Here is a 14,892-nt window from a genome sequence, read left to right on the forward strand (position 1 = left end):
CTGAAAATTAAGCCATCATTAAAAAAGCTCTTGATGGCTGGACTCCCTGGATTGGTCCTTACCTTAGGCTAGCCCTACTACTAAACAATTCAATTATGTGAAGCAATAAACTGTGTATTACTTAAGCCAGTTTGCTTTGGGTTTCTGTAGCTTGCACATAAGAAGGACTAATTGATTCCCTTTTCTGAGATAAACAGTCCTTTGCATTTCTTTCCCTGGAACCATGTTCCAGGCATTCTCTTCATCAGTTAAATTTAATTGAGTTGAGTCTCAGGCTATCATTCTGTGAAGAAAATGAAAGAAAACACGCCTTCAGCTTCCTTGATCCTTTCCTACCTCAACTATTTCAACCCACCCCAATTTCCAAGGTACCCTCCAAAACCAACAACATGACTTGAAAAATGGTCCAGGTATTGGCAAAAAGAAAAACATAGAAAATAGTCAGGGACTTCCCTGGCGTTTCAGTGGTTAAGACTTTACCTTCCAATGCATGGGGTGCAGTTTCGATCCCGGGTCCGGGAGATAAGATCCTACATGCCTCATGGCCAAAATGCCAAAATATAAAACAGAAGCAATATTGTAACAAATCCAAAAAGACTTTAAAAATGGTTCACATCAAAAAAAAATAAATAACTTCAAGTCAAATGCATAAAATTCTATGTTGTGTGTATATGTATGTTTCTTTTAACGTGGTTAATTACCAAGAAGGGAAACAAGAAATATGCATATTGTGGCAATATTCTGAACCATTTTGACAAAATTCTACCACAAAGTCTGATGTTTTCAGGATGTTTTGATGAGCTACTTGAAGGACAGGGCACGTTATCACTCAGCTTTGAATCGCCAGGGCACCCAGGCCATTGTCTCCCACCTAACAGATCCCAACCGTCACGTGTCAAATTGAAATGCCCATCCTATAGGCCACACCCTGTTCAAACCACAACTGCAACTATTTTTTGAGTACCTACTGTTCACCAGGGGCTTTGCTAGGCAGTTCACACGTAATTTCTTAAATAATTTACTTCACGGCATATGTGCATGGGTAAACAGCAAACTTCCATTCCTATTTATAGAGGAGGAAACAAGGTCAGAAAATTTGCCCCAGGGGCCATGCAGGTAGTAAATGAGGGCACTAAGATTAGAACCCTAGCCTCATATGTAAAAGACACATCACAGTGAAACACACATCACATGAGTATCAGCAGAAGAACAAAAGGTCATGTGGTTACAAGATTTAAAGGTTAAGGGCAAAGATACTTCAGAGGCGAGAGGCAGCATGATGTAGAGGAAAAAAGGAACATGCACTCACACAGCTCTGCTATGACGGAACTTCATGAGCTTAAACAAGATAGTCCATTCATTTGTTTGATCAATAAATACTCATTAAGGGCCACTCAATCGTGTCTGACTCTTTGCGACCCTATGGACTATACCCCACCAGGCTCCTCTGTCCATGGGATTCTCCAGGAAAGAATACTTGGAATGAGTTGCCATTTACTCCTCCAGGGGATCTTCCTGACCCAAGGATTGAACTCCTGACTCCTGCAATAGCAGGTGGATTCTTTACCACTGAGCCACCTGGGAAGCCCTCGTTAAGAGTCTGCTGCTGCTGCTGCTAAGTCGTTTCAGTTGTGTCCGACTCTGTGTGACCCCATAGACAGCAGCCCACCAGGCTCCCCTGTCCCTGGGATTCTCCAGGCAAGAACACTGGGGTGGGTTGCCATTTCCTTCTCCAATGTATGAAAGTGAAAAGGGAAAGTGAAGTCGCTCAGTCGTGTCCAACTCTTAGCAACCCCATGGACTGCAGCCCACCAGGCTCCTCCGTCCATGGAATTTTCCAGGCAAGAGTACTGGAGTGGGGTGCCATTGCCTTCTCCACATTAAGGGTCTACTGTGTGCTTAATACTCAGGAAAGAACAGTAAATAAAACAAACATGGTCCCTCTCCTTGTGGAATTTACAACCTCATGAAGATACTCAAAGTGGAAAGGACCTTCAGGATCACCTAGTCCAATTCCCTCTTTGACAGATGCAAAGACTGAAACCCAGAGAGGGGGAGAGACTTGCTCAGAGTTTACACAGTCAGTCAGTCAATGGCCAAGCTGGACTAGATCCCAGCTCTTCATATGACCCACTGCAGTGCTTCACAAACAGGAAGAAGATTAACTGTCTGTCCTCACCCCACAGGATTCCCAAAACAGCTGATAGAGTATCTGAAAGCAGTTAAAAGACATAAAAAGATGTTCATTATAGCACTGTTAGAAGTAGCACACACAAAGACACATATACACAGGCACACACATACACTAAAAACAAATGTCCCCCAAGTAGTAAGATGTTAAATAAACTATGCCACATTCATATGATGAATGCTTTTGCTATTAAAAATAATAATAAATGTTAATTTTATTGGCTTGGTCTACAGAATGGCCACAGTGCTTTATGAAGCATGGGGGAAAGTAACTTGCAGACTAATGAATATAATCCCATTTCTTGCTGGCTTCTTACTTTTAAGGAGAAAACATAGATGGATTTATAAGTTTTATATACTCATGTTTAAACATAGCAAAAGATATAGAAAAGATATACATCATTGGTTTTCTTAAAGGGTAGAGATGGAAGACAGAAGGGACCATTATTAACTTTTTCTTTATATTCAAAATTTTAATCATCTGACTTGGTACAGACATGTATGCTTTTTATTTTTGATCATTCTTTTTTTGAATAGGTAATATAATCACATGGCTCAAAATTCAAAAGAGACAAAAGCATATAAATAAAGGATGTCCTCCTCTCGCCACCCTCCAGAGTATCTAAGTCCCCATGGGCTATCAGTTTTCTATGCATTTTCAGACATATTTAACATAAAAACAGAGATCTCTGCATGGATGCATGGTACAGATACTGCACTTTGCAATTTTTCACTTGATAATATAACTTGTCCCACTCCAGTACTCTTGCCTGGAAAATCCCATGGACAGGGGAGCCTGGTAGGCTCCAGTCCATAACGGTCGTGAAGAGTTGGACATGACTGAGCAATTTCACCTTCACTTTTCACTTTCATGCATTGGAGAAGGAAATGGCAATCCACTCCAGTACTCTTGCCTGGAGAATCCCAGGGACAGAGGAGCCTGGTGGGCTGCTGTCTATGGGGTCGCACAGAGTCGGACATGACTAACACAACTTAGCAGCAGCAGCACTGTAACTTGTATATGCTACTGTCTCAGTCAACTCAGGTGGCTGTAACAGAATAGCGGAGACTGGGTGGTTTAAGCAACAAACATTTAGTTCTCACGGTGCTGGAGGCTGGAAGTCGACGATCAGGGCACCAGCAAGGTCTGGTTCTTGATAAGGACCCTCCTCCTAAGTTTGCAGATGGACGTCTTTTTGTAGTATACTCAGGTGATGGAGAGCAGAGAGAGAAAAAAGCGAGTTCTCCCTCTCTCTACTTACAAGGGCACTAACCTTTGTCACCCAATTACCTCCCTAAGGCTCTACATTGGGGATTAGGTTTCAGTATACAAATTTTGGAAGAACATGAACATTCAGTACATTGCATACTGTATCATATCCATACAGAACAAGCTTTCTTTTCTACAGCTGTGTTTGTTTAACCAGTTCCTTACTGATGGGCATCTAGGTTGTTAACAGTCTTTGTTCAAATGACCAATGCTGAAAAGACTACTTTAAATTATTATTTTAAAACTACATCAGATCATGCTACTCCTTTACTCAAAAATCTCCACTGGAACCTGGTCTCACTTAGAGCAAAATTAAAATCCCTCTGATGGCCTACACAGCCCAGGGAAATCTGCACCCAACCCACCACCTCTCAGTTCTGGGACCTCATATTCTACCACCAGCCCTGCCCTTTCCAATGGGTGACAAAGGCCTCCTTGCCGTCCCTCAGAACTCTCCTCTCTACTGTCCCCCCGGCTCACTCCTTTACCCACCTCAAGGCTTTGATCAACTCTCACCTTCTCAAGGAGGTGCCCACATGTTAAACAGCCCACACACTTCAGTATTTCCTGTCTTATCCACTCCCCACTATTTTTTCCATACAATTCATCATCTTCTAACACACAACTTATTATCTTCGTTGTCATCTGTCTTCTCCAAATAAATGTAAGCTCCCCAAGGGCAGTAATTTATGTCTATCTTGTTCACTGATGTGTCCCCAGTACCTTGAACATAGTCACTGGCACACAGGATGAGTTTAATGAATGTTCGTTGAATGAATAAATATGAGTGAATTGCACCTGTGTGTGAGCATCATATACTTTCAACAATTAGAGGATATTAAGATGTAGGAAAAAGGAAAGGCACACTGTATTTGGAGGAGGGAGCAGGGGAGTCAAAGATATGAATATGCATACAACCTAACACATATATTTCATGAGATCTGCGTCACTTTACACACATATCTCAGACAATCCTCATAATAACCTGTGACTTAAGTACTGTTGTTACCCCTTTTAGGGTTGAAGGAACTTGAGCAAAGACCAGCACAGTGAGGTATCCACAGTCACACAGTGGGAAGGGGGAAGAATCCACTGTGGGATCCAAACACAGCAGCCTTGGTCCAGAATCATGCCCTTATCTCCCCAGCTTCAACTTTGATTTCCTCTCAGGCTAGAGGCCTTTGTAATGCAAGTGAAAGCCCAGAAAGCCACTAATAAATCACCAAACTCCTTAACTTTATTTTTACAGGTCCACTGGAAGAATCACACACCTGTCCAGGCGAAAGGCCCAGTGAGATTTAAGTAACTCAAGCCCCCACTGCTCTGAGTAGTGGATGTGAATGCAGACGTTGCTGGTTCCTGAGCTTACTCTCCAAGCACCACACCACACTGCCCACACTTGGGCCAGAATGAAGAAAAAATAAACAGGAGGGCTGTGTGCATGTAAAGACCAAGAAGCGCCCAGGAGTTTCCTTGTCCCCAAGGACTCACATCACCACCAAAGCCGCACGGCATGCTCGCTGGAAAGTTTTGACTTACAAGGTTCTTTCAACAGGAAATGTTGCCAGCTCAGATCTTACCTAGATCAGTGTGGTATCTGGGAGTTCTCCAAGCTACATCAACAGGGCACGAGACAGATAATACCAGGGCCAGCCTTGAAATATTATCTAAGAAACAGCTGACCATCATCCTCTGGACCATCCAAATGTCTGAATTATGGGCAGTGTCAGCACACATTAGGCCCCTGAGACCCACTGACTGTTGCTCTCCACATCTACCAGGAGATCATAAATCATAGTTTTATCTGGGCAGCACATCCTTTCAGGGCAGGATATGGCCAACATTCAACAGAACCTTGACCCAGAGTAGGTTCATGGGTCTCCTGATGCTGCCTGTTTTCACTTGTGAAATAAAAATGAAGCACTGGGGCTATATTTGTTTACAGGCAGCTGCCTAGGGTTTCACTTACTTAAAAATGCCACTAGCCTGAGAGTTGGCAGACCTGCGTTAAGATGATATCAATTAGTTTCTGACAGTCACATGGCATCTCTCTGAGTCTCAGTTTCTTCATCTGTAGGGTGGGCGGCTGGAATAAGGGCTGTGAACTCAGGCTCTGTTGTACTCTGAGCTCTGACTCTGGCTAAGCCCAGACCAGGGACCCCTGTTCTTCCTGCTACCCCATTCTTCATTCTGGCCACTATCAAAGGCAGGCTAAGCCCAGGTTTCGGGTCTCAGAAAAAGCAGGGCAACCAAGAAAGGAATGTCTTTTCTCTTAAACAGTTTCTCCCCTATGCCTTTAGAGCAGGAACTACTCTAGTTGTAGTGTGCAGGCTTCTCATTGCAGTGGCTTCTCTTGTTGAGGAGCACGGGCTCCAGGGCACATGGGTTTTGTGGTTGTGATGCATGCGCTCAGCAGTTGTGGCACACAGGCTTAGCTGCCCCGAGGCATATGGAATCTTCCAGACCAGGGGTCAAACCCATGTCCTTTCACTGGCAGGCGGATTCTTTACCACTGGACCACCAGGGAAGTCCAGGAATGTCTTGAAAGCAAAAGATAATTCAATAAAAACACCACAGTGAAAACACATCTGAACATTTTTGTTATATTAAGTAACGATTTTTACTAACAGGGGAGAAGCATTATCTTTCCATGTTTTTAACCTTCCAACCTGACCCTGTTCTAAAAATGTAGAGGCTTCTGACTTCCTCCCTTTCTCCCTCCTTCCCTCCCTTCATTTGAGAAGATTCATAAAAACCTCTGTGTCTTGGTCTCCTATTTTTAAAAGGGAAGCAATTACCCAGAGTTATCTCATAATGTACACATTTGCATGTAAGAGGATACAAATCACTTACCATGAGGGCAAAGAAGTGTGTGCAAGGGTATTCATCACAGAATTGTTTGTAATAGCAAAACAGGGGAAATAAACTAAATACCCATCAACATAAGTGCTCATCAAACCAAACCTGGCACATCCATTCTACAGAACACTAAAGTGCTCTTAGAGTGATAGCCACAGACCTGCATGTGAGGAATGGAATCCTCCAGAACCCATTTCTAAATGAAAACAACAAGATGCAGAGCAATGCATAGTAGGCTCCCACTTGCGTTTCTTTTAAAGAAACCCATATTCACGTATGCTGATTTATACATGGAATATTTCCGGAACGATAAACAGAACTGTTACCAGTGGTTGTCTCTGGGGATTAGACTAGGCAGACTGACAGGGAATGAAACTTCATTTTCATTCTATATGCTCTTGCACTACTTAATTTTTTTTATCACTCACATGCAGCACTTCTATTTAAATAAACAAAAGGCCTGCATTTATGTACCATATTGTTATCAATGCTAATGGTAGAAGACAACAAAAGATTATAATGTCAAGACCAAGTGGAAAGCATTCATTCATTTGAAAGATTGTTAGAGCATTCACTATGTGCAAAGCGACATATCTAGGAGCAGCTACCCACTCAGGTCCTTCTAGGCACCAGCTCAAGCTCTGGAGGGAGGTGGGGCAGATTCCAGGTACACCAAGAATCCACCACTTCCTGGCTGGGCAACTGTGGGAAAATCAAGTCACCTCCCTGATCCTCTGTTTCTTTGTCTGCAAAATCAGGATATTTAAAGAACTTACTTCCCCCACTCACCCGCAAAGAGCTGTGATGAAGACTAAGGTAGATAAGGCAGGTGAGATGCCCAGCCCTGGTCCTTGTTAATGGTGATGAGCACAGGCCATGGTTATGACAGGTGTCTTTCTTTATCTGAACACCAGCCACTCACTCCCTCAAAGTCAGGAACCTCTTAGTTCTTGATAATCAACTGTCCCTCCCTGCCCAAAGATGATATATGAACTCACAAATGGAACAAAACAGATCCAGAGAGTAAGGGATATCTTTAGTCTTAAGAAACTTAAAAGAGAATCTGAGCTAAGCTTCGCAAGTAGACAGATTCAATAGGTATGGGTGTGGGGTGGATTCCTTGCAAAGGAAGCAACAAGGATGAAAGAATAAAGCAGTAAAGATGCCTGAGGAATGGCCAAGAGCCCAGCATGGGTACCTCCATCACAGGAGCCCAGTGGACCCATCAGGGCAAGATTTCATATGCTGTGATGAGGAGATTCCAGTACAAAGGAGACACTGCAAGTTGAGGAGCAATGGAGTTTCTTGACCCAACACAGAGGTGATGAGGGTATTGGCAGTGAGAATAGAAATGAGAGGAGGGACCCTGAAAGATCTCAGGCTTGAAGACCACTTAGATGTTTAGCTAGGGAAGATGAGGAAGAAGCGCAAGATAAACTCCAGATTTATGGTTAAGGCAATAAATCTGAGCGCTCCATAACAGAGGGAGGCGGGTGGGTACATGTGAGCTTGTATAATATTGCCAAAGACAATTCACCCTTTTTGTTTTAATTTCCAAACTATCAAATCTGAGCCAGCTTTTCTAATTCATCCAATAAATCTTTATTAAGCACTTATTGTACATTAAAGAGTATGATATAAGCCAGGAATATAACAGTAGAGGAAATACAGCACTTGATCTCATAGGCCTTCACATCTACCATAGAGTGCAGGCAGGGTAACAGTCCATCAAAACCTTGCTGCTGCTAAGTCACTTCAGTTGTGTCCGACTCTGTGACCCCATAGACGGCAGCCCACCAGGCTCCGCCATCCCTGGGATTCTCCAGCAAGAACACTGGAGTGGGTTGCCATTTCTTTCTCCAGTGAAGGAAAGTGAAAAGTGAAAGTGAAGTCGCTCAGTCGTGTCCGACTCTTCGAGACCCCATGGACTGCAGCCTACCAGGCTCCTCCATCCATGGGATTTTCCAGGCAAGAGTACTGGAGTGGGGTGCCATTGCCTTCTCCCAAAACCTTGCTAGGTCAGGAGAATTCATGGCATGTTGGGATTTCAGGTAGGGGCCCCTACTCCAAGCTTGGGTGGCGGTGAAGGCTTAGGAAGTGACTTCAAAGCTGAGAACTGAAAGAAAGAGAGGCAGGATTTAAGAAGACAAAGAGTCAGGGAAGAATACTCTAAGCAGGTAGACAGGGAGTACGATGATCACCAGATCTGGAGGAGTTGAAGAGGGGCGGCATGGCTGTACAGAGACTGGGACGTGGGGTGTGGACAGAAAGGAGGCACAGTGGGACCGATCACGACGGAAGGCGTTATACCTGCAAGCAAAGGCATCACTCCCTGGGCATTTCTCAGTGCCAGCTTCACCGAGCACAAGCCATGCTCCTAAAGCTCCAGTCTGCACGCTGGGAGAACTGCCTCCAGGTGCATGGTCTGGGAGCACCTACCAAAGCCTGTGCAGAAGCACCAGTCTGGCCAATGAGTTAGAATCAAGTTTGGGTTTGAGAATGATGACTTTGGCTTTTGTATCAGATTTCTAAATAGGAATTTTTTTCAGCCCCATCAATGTCATGTGCACTGAGATCCCCCTTTCACTCCCTTAAAAAAAAAAAAAAAAACTCAGGCAAAATCCACATGAAGGTGGATATCCTTGTGTGATGAGGTGGGATATGCATAAGTATATAACCTTGTCTGCAGATTTCTCCCATTCTTTCATCTGACAATAACAACAACTTCCAAGGCCCTGACAACATTATCTCAGTCTCAGAATACAGAAAGTAAGAGCCATTTAATTTGATGCTGGTTCTGATATTGGAAACTATTTTTCAACTTGCTCAAAGTCATCCAGCGATTTGTGGATCTAAAGGCAGAGCAGTTTGATTTATTCCATTTTTCTACTTATCTTTCCCATTCTTCTCACCATTCATGTTTTTCTTTCCTTTCCTATTCTCAGTAGCACATAATAGAGACATACTTGTTTGCCTTAAGCAGTGGGGGTAGGGCAGAAAGTGCAAGGGAAATAATAAGGCCATTCATACTGGGGAACTTAAGACCTACAGCAGGGCAGCAAGAAGGGCTGGAGCATTCACATGCTGGCCCTGGGTCCATGGAAGCCCCTCAGAGACTGTAGCAGGAAATTCTTGCCCACCCCCTATCCCCCACCCCCCACCCCTCACCGGTCCTGCCATTCCTCAGCTTCAGCTGTTTTCAGGACGTGTATTCCCTCTCCTCCCACTACCAACCAGTTTTACAGTAGTGTTTGTCACATTTTGACCCTTGGGTCATTAAAGAGATAGGACAAGTAGGTGGAATTCATGACCTCAGGCAGATCCCAGGCTGGATATAGAATAACTATAAGAAGAACCGGAGAGGAGGGGACCTATGTATACCTATGGCTAATACATGTTGATGTTTGGCAGAAACTAACACAACACTGTAAAGCAATTACCCTTCAATTAAAAATAAGTAATTTTTTTTAAAAAAAGAATAAACACAGAGATCAGAATATGGACTAAAGATGAGGTGACAGTATTGTTGTATCAATGTTACATTTCCTGAATTTGATCACTCTACTGTGGTTGTGTAAGAGAACAGCCTTCATTTTAGGAAATATACTCTGAAGGATTTAAGAGTAAAGGGGCTTAGTGTAAATTACTCTCAAATAGTCCAAGGTAAAAAAGCGTGTGTGTTTGTTGTTGGGGGGCTGGGGTAAATACAGCAAAATGTCTACAACTGGTAAATCTGGTTAAAGAGTGCTTGGAATTTTTTACAATTATTCTTGCAACTTTTAAGTTTGAAAATATATTCTAAGTTATAAAATAAAATTAATTAACATGGTCCTGGACCAGATGCATCTCCCAGAGACTGGTTTAAAAATACCCTACTGGCAGATGCCTCAGAAGGGGGCCTCAGATACATGCAGAACAGCGTCCCATAAAGACAGTGACAGCTGTCAGGTGGGATCCACAGGTGGAGAAGGCCTTGCGCCTTCTGCCACGCGAATACGCACAATGACTGGGAAGATGCAAATGTAGGAGATGAAGATGATTGTGAGAGAATACAGGAGGTTGGAACCAGCCACCACGAACATGGCAGTCTCATTGACATAAGTATCTGAGCAGGACAGGACAAAGAGAGGTTGGTTCTCACAATAAAAGTGGTTGATTTCATTGGGTCCACAGGAGAGACAGAGCATCCGAATGGCCTGTGCAAGACCATTTGCAAAGCCATAAATATAAGGAGTGAGTGGGTGTCCCTGGCAGCTCAGTCAGTAAAGCATCTGCCTGCAAGGCAGGAGGATCCGAGTTCAATACCTGAGTCAGGAAGATCCCCTGGAGAAGGAAATGGCAACCCACTCCAGTATTCTTGCCTGGGACATCCCACGGACAGAGGAGCACGGCGGGCTACAGCCCATAGTGTCACAAGAGTCAGACAGGTCTTAGCGACTAAACCTACCTACCTACCTAACTATAAGGAGTACAAACGAGAGAGAGACAGACACGTTGGGACATTTTACTGCCTTATAACAAGGGTTTGCAGATGGCCACATAACGGTCATAAACCATCACTGTGAGCACATAGCAACCTGTGAGCCCCAAGGAAATGAAAAAGTCAAACTGTATAAAGCAATCAAGGAAGGAAATGGATTTCCTTTTGGATAAGCGAGTGACATGCATCTAAGGAGTGACGCTGACGGCATAACAGAGATCTACAGAGGAAAGGTAGCTGAAGAAGTACACTGGAGTGTGAAGTTTTGAGTCAGTTCTGATTAACAAAATCATGTTCACATTGCTGATGACTGTGATCAGGTAGATGACTAGGGAGACCACAAAAAGAACAGGCTGCAGCGCAACTCAATATGTCAGCCCCAGGAGCACAAACTCAGTTACCTCTGTGTAGGGTTCTTTAACATTGTGTTTGCTCAGCTTCTAATGAGGTCTAAAGTAAAGGAATTAAAAAAAAAAAAAAAATACTGTACTGGCTCCCAAGTCCCAACCCAGAACACTGGAATCTGCATCTCTAGGCCGAGGTCTAGGAATGGCCTGTCAAGTAAGCATTGGGAAAGAATGAAAAGAGCATCAGTGAGTTATAAGTCCCCAAAGAGGGTGGGGGGTGTGGGAACAGGAAGAAAAAAACTCAAGAAATAATGGATGAAAATTTTCTAAATTGACAGAAAGTATAAACACAGAGATCCAAGAAACTCAGCAAACCCCAAGCACAACAAACATGAAGAAAACCACAGGAAGGTACATCATAATCTAATTATTCAAAATCAGTGATAAGAGGGGAGGGAGGAAGCATCTAGCAAAAAAAAGACATTATCCACAAGGCGACAAGGATAAGGAAAATAGCAGATTTCTCCTTATTAGGAAAAAAAAAAGCAAGACGAGAAGACAGGGGAGCAGCACTTTTAAAGCCCTGAAAGGAATAGACCTGCCAGCCCTAAATCGGGCAAAAAAGATTGTTTCAGAAGTACAAAAGCTGAAAGCATTCATCATCTGCTGACCTAGGCTACAGGAAATGTTAAAGAAAGTTCTCCAGGCAGAAGGGAAAAGATACCAGGTGACAATCTGGATCTACACAAAGGAAGAGCACTGAGAAAAATAATGTTTTCTTGTTATTTAAATCTCTTTAAAAGATAATTGACTGTTTAACAAAAATATTGACAATGTACAATAGGGGTCATAATATATTGGAAAGTACAAAGTTATGACACCGATAGCACAAAGGGAGGGTGAGGAGAAATGGCAATATATTGTTCAAAACTCATATTATATATGAAGTGATATATCACTTGCAAGTGAGTGGTGATAAGTTAAAGATGTATACTATAAATTCTAAAGCGACCACTTAAAAAAGTTATCGAAAAAGTCCATTTTTTTAAATAATTCTCAATCCAAAAGAAGACAGAAAAAAGGATCAAAGAACAGATGAAATAATTAGAAAACAAATATTAACAGCAAGATAACAAACTTAATCACCTCTACAGAAAAGTTGCAAGAATAGAGAACTTAACTATACTCTTCATACAGATTCACCAACTTTTAAAGTCATTTCATATTTGCTCTATCACTCTCTCTACATATATTTTTTTCTGAACCTTTTGACACTCTGTTGTAGACATCATACCCTGTTACACGTAAACACTTTCACATGTATTTATTTCCTAAGAACAAGGACATTCTCTTATTTCCTAAGAACAAGAACAAGCCAAGTTACCTAACCCAGGAAATTTAACAACGATGCAATACTCTTACCTTAAAAAACAAAAGTACATTTCAAAATTTCATCATTGCCCCAATCATGTTCCTTAGAATAGCTTTTTCCCAATCAGGGATTTGATCCCAATGACACATTACATTTAATTGTTATGTATCCTCAATGTGCAAATTCAATATACAGCCCTTTCTTGTCTTGCTTGATCTTGCCATGTTTTGAAGAGTACAGGTCAGTTGGATATTACTGTTGTTGTTTAGTTAGGTTCAGGTGAAAAACCTCCGTCAAACTGTGGCTCTCTGATAAAAATAATTTTCTTTTACTCTAAATCATATCATGACACTGCTTCCTACTGAACTAAAAGCCTTGGAAGGGCAGGAATTGTATCTTATTCACAGATGAGTTCTCAGTACCTAGAATGGTACCCAGCACACAGGCATGCAGTACATATTTTTGGAAAAGACAAATGAAGAAGGGACAGAGGGTGCCAAGAAAGAGAAAGAGAGAAGAGGAGAGAATGTAGAAGAAACCCTAATGATATCACTAACACCTGTGAGTTCTCCACATGCTAAACATTCTTCTAAAGCACTGTGTGAATGCACCAGCTCACTCATGGGATGGTCAGAATCTTAATTCACTTATTTTCTGAAAACCTAGACCCTCCACCAGTAAAATGAGGAAGACCTGACATTCTGGGAATATTGGAAAAGCTAAGCACAGCCTCAAGAAAAAAAAAATATGAGGTGTGTCAAGGTTATCTAAAGGGGCCTCCACAATGGGGGAGCCATGTAGAACAGCAGAGACCCATCCGGGGCAGCCAGAATGAAGGTAAAAAGTGGGTAGAAGCTACCCGTTATAGTGAATGCCAAGCTCTCCTTCCAGGTAGGGACCCTTAGAGCCACAGGTGGAGGCTCCAAACACCCCATTTTTACCACATGACCCTACCTCCTGGACTGTGGACATAAAATGTCAGAAAGCAGAGAGAGAAAATGAAGGAGCCCAGAGCAGCAAAGCTGAGAGCTAGAGGAAGTGTTCCGCTGATGTTCAAGTTCCTGGTTCCAGGCCACTGAAGGTCTGGCTTCCCTCCTGTCCTTACTTTCAGGAAACACCCTCCAGCCTTCAAGAGCTCTCTTTACTCAGGCCACCTCTAGCTGGTTGCTGTGTCTGCAGAATGTCTGTTGATTTGGGAGGGCTGCCTGAGATGGTTTGGGGAAGTCCCCCACTTAAGAGTCTTGGTGGGAAACAGAGAAGTTGAAAATGTCAGTCACTCACTCTCCCAGGACCCTGTGCAGCTGGGATGGTCAAGCACATGATCCATGTGCAAGCAATCAGATGTTACATGCAATGAAATGGAGCCCTCAAGGATTCATCTTAGTGGTTGGTGGCAACAGCTACACCTTCCATCCAGAATCACCAGAGGCAGCGAGGTAAGCTGGGATTGCTTGATGGCAGCGGCATCCTTGCGAGGCCAAGGCTGCATCATCACGCAGACCGCTATTCTGGTGAGGCCTCACCTCCATGGTCACTGCTCTGTATCTCGTGCCTGTTCTGTAGCTTTCCTGACATTTCTGTGAACCACCTGACATGCTTTCAATACATCCCCTTCCTGCTTAAGTCAGCTGAATTGGTTTCTGTTGTCTGCAAGCTAAGAACTCCAACATATGTAGTCACTTTCCACAAGAATCCTAACTCATTCAAGGATCTCAGTCTTGCCCAAGTCTTAAGTGCATATTTCTGGTCTCTCGATGACCCCTCTTCTCCAGCCACTAATTAATACTGTCTACTGAGCCCAAATAGGGAGAGTCAGCCTCCGGTCAAGTCTGTGGGCAGAGAATTTCCTGCTGGACCTTATATTTTCGTATCCAAGTATATGTTGCAAGGGCTACATTTGGCCTAGGTTCCACTTTTGTGTGAACAGGAAAAGGTGTGGCCAGCAACTGGGATGCCTTGTACAGGGAAAAACCTGCACAGCCACATGCAAAGGCCCTGGTAGCTCAGCTCCTTCATGCCCCTGCTGGGCTGAGGCTCACTTTGCTGGACTGTGAACGAGAGTATGCTAAACACACATTTATAAATGGACAGGTTCTTCATGTGCTTTAGGTTCAGCAGGAAAGCCAACTTGGAAGGCATGGGCTTCATGGAAGCTTGCAAGCTAAATAAAGCATAGAAACAGTGGTTTGCCACCTGGACTCCACAGAAGGATTTCCAGGGGTGTCTTGAAACAGCCTCAAATTTTATACAAAATTAGTGGGGACCTATGTTTTTCTGGGCTTCCCCGGTAGCTCAGATGGTAAAGCGTCTGCCTGCAATGCAGGAGACCTGGGTTCGATCCCTGGATTGGGAAGATCCCCTGGAGAAGGAAATG

At 43.3% G+C, this 14,892-nt stretch overlaps 1 pseudogene; it reads right to left on the minus strand.

Moving 5' to 3' along the window:
- Nucleotides 1–10,139: 10,139 nt before the first annotated feature.
- Nucleotides 10,140–13,838, minus strand: LOC122440813 (annotated as a pseudogene).
- Nucleotides 13,839–14,892: the final 1,054 nt, after the last annotated feature.

Source organism: Cervus canadensis, chromosome 4 (assembly GCF_019320065.1).
Source record: "Cervus canadensis isolate Bull #8, Minnesota chromosome 4, ASM1932006v1, whole genome shotgun sequence".
Lineage (NCBI taxonomy): Eukaryota > Metazoa > Chordata > Mammalia > Artiodactyla > Cervidae > Cervus > Cervus canadensis.